Source organism: Marmota monax, unplaced genomic scaffold (assembly GCF_021218885.2).
Source record: "Marmota monax isolate L192 unplaced genomic scaffold, Marmota_monax_Labrador192_F-V1.1 WCK01_AAM20220418_F8-fsc00251, whole genome shotgun sequence".
Taxonomy (NCBI): Eukaryota; Metazoa; Chordata; class Mammalia; order Rodentia; family Sciuridae; genus Marmota; species Marmota monax.
In genome coordinates, this window is record NW_026694546.1 from 1415158 (window position 1) to 1417792 (window position 2635).

The window sequence follows — 2635 nt, forward strand, 5'->3', positions numbered from 1 at the left end:
AGATACACATTGGAACCAGCATGGCCAGGAAAATTAATAGTCCACAGGGACCTGGTAGAGAGAGTTGATCAAAATGGCATTTCACAGACGATGACATTTAAAATGATTCTGCTTAGTGGAGAGGAGGCAATATCTTTCCAGGGAGAAGGATAATCCAAAGAGATGGAAGAGCCAGTACAGAGCCTGGAAAGGAAAATTATTGGGGTGTGTTGAGAACCACAGGGTCCAGTGTCTGGAAAGTTAGAAGCAAAGGGAAAGACCTAAGATGAGCTGTAGAGGTGGGTCAGGTGTAGTGCCCACACAATCTGTTCACACTTGAACAGTTAGAATTTTACTCCAAGGGGGGGCTGGGGATATAGCTCAGTTGGTAGAGTGCTTGCCTTGCATGCACAAGGCCCTGGGTTCAATCCCCAGCACCACCAAAAAAAAAAAAAAGAAAAAATTTTACTCCAAGAAAACATATTTATTTTTAAAAACTGCTTTTGAAGAAAAATGAGAATGCCTCCCAGCCTCGGTGGTGACTTTAGATTTGAAGCATTTGTTCTGATACCCTCATTCCTCTGGAGGGATCTTTGCAGAGGAGAGGTACAGACCACAAACAAGAGAGGCAATGGAACCTCCATTCAAGTTTTGAAATCCAAGTAAAGAACTTCAGCTGGCAGTGGAGCTGTGGACTCCTCCAGGGCAGGAATTAGTTTGGTTATCCACAATTGGTCTCTGATCACTACTGCCCCTGAGCACAGTAGATGCTTCATAAGTGTTGTCTGAACTAAATGTGCACAGGCATGATACTTTCTGACCTATTTAGGGATATAAGAGGCCCCTTATGATGCCGATTTCAGCTGGAGGTCGAATTCTTTTATCTATTTGTGTTCCGACTTCCTGAACACCAGGTGTTCAAACTGATTATAACTCTTCTCCCCCGTGAACCCCATTGGAGCCGCCCAGGTATCTTATATGAGTGATTTTCTTGTTCATCCATTGACTGAATGACTACAGAGCTTTATGGGGAAATCAGTGCTGGTTCTACATGAGAAGCTTGGAAAAGTACAAGGCTGTGGGGGAGATGCTGGGTACCAGGCTCAGCTTAATTGTCACTGTTTTATAGCACCTTGCCCACATAAGGGCAGTGGTGGCCTCAGAGCCCATAGCATGAACCCTGATGGTGTGAGGCCTGTAGAGTTGGAAGCTTTCTTTCTGATGCACAGAAGGAGTCTAAACCCATTTGAAGGCAGTGCAGCCAGACAGGAGTGACAGTCACCCAAGTCAAGTACAATTTGAAAATAAAGAAAACGATACTTTCTCTTTACTGAAGCTGACTGTAATATGGAAAAGGCAAAATCACCTCTTCTAAACAAGCCAGAGAGTGTGCTAGGGTTTGCTCTACCATGCTACAGACTGCATGGGCTCACTCTTGTCCAGAGAAAGAGGTCCACAGAGCAGGGTAGAGGAGAGTGTGGCTGCAGAGCCACTATTCAGACCAAGCATAAAGCAGGTCTGATTTTATTGCACAGATACCATGTATATATACTCAGGCAAGGGGAACTCAGGTAGCAGGATATGCCCTATTCCCAGCAGGAATAACCTTAAACCTGGAACCACCCTAAACCCGGATTGTCCTAAACCAGGAACACCCTAAACCCGGATCCGCCCTGGTCCTTGAGCAAGGTCACCTTACATGCAATGTCACTGCATAATGTCCTATTTCCACAAGTCCTTCCACTAAGCAACATGGGGTACGCTGGCAAGGAAATTGTCATACCTACTTTGCTAATGGCTCCCAGCACTCAGGCAGTAGCTAAGCAGATTTCAGACAGCCACCAATGCAAATTCTGCTAACTGCCCTTGCAGCGACCGATGGAGGAGGGGGCTGTGGAGCAAGCACAGGGACTGCAACACATGGCCTCACGCCCAGGGCTGTGCCTATGGGGTAAGCAGCCTGCTGCTCATACACCTAGAACGAGGGGAGTGGCCTGCCACTCAGACACCCTTAAAGTATGCCACATATGCAGTACTCCATGCACTTGTCCCCACAATAGACTTGCACACTTGGTAAGGTTTTCTGTCACTGACCCCCTCTGTGAACTTCTGCCGGTCACCAAAACACTTGGAGTACTGGCTTCTTCAATTCTAAAAGAAAAAATGTCACTGCTGTCTGTGTCCTTGAGAGAGTTGCAATCATCAGCGTGACAAAACGTCCAGCAGGTTCCTGAGACCCACAGAGCATGGTTTCACCCAGGTATGTCTCTCAGGTAAAAGAATAAAGGGACTTTGTTCATATAAAAACAGAGCAGCATGACATCCCTTGCTCCTTAGGGAATGAGCTCAGGGAAGGGGAATTGCAACTCACACTATAAGAGCAACTACTTCAGCCATCACACATGTCTATAAGTATCCATTGACCCACAGGGGCTCTGCCATGTGCTTAAGGCAAAAAAGACAAATCCTCTAACTTCTAGAAGTTCACTGGGTAATAGGGGCTCAGGAAATGTACAAGAAGAGATGGATAATGACATGGGTTTGCTTGTTCCAAAGGCAGTAGGAATGGAGACAAGGAACAGCCTCACGGAAGAGCTGAACACATGCAGGGGCCCAGAGGGAAACCAAGACAGAAAGAATGGCCAGCACTGGGACT

General features: G+C 46.6%; 1 non-coding gene across 1 annotated transcript; it reads left to right on the forward strand.

Moving 5' to 3' along the window:
• Nucleotides 1-349: 349 nt before the first annotated feature.
• Nucleotides 350-422, forward strand: Trnaa-ugc (transfer RNA alanine (anticodon UGC)). Its single transcript has one exon. It is a non-coding gene; the product is annotated as a tRNA-Ala (tRNA).
• Nucleotides 423-2635: the final 2213 nt, after the last annotated feature.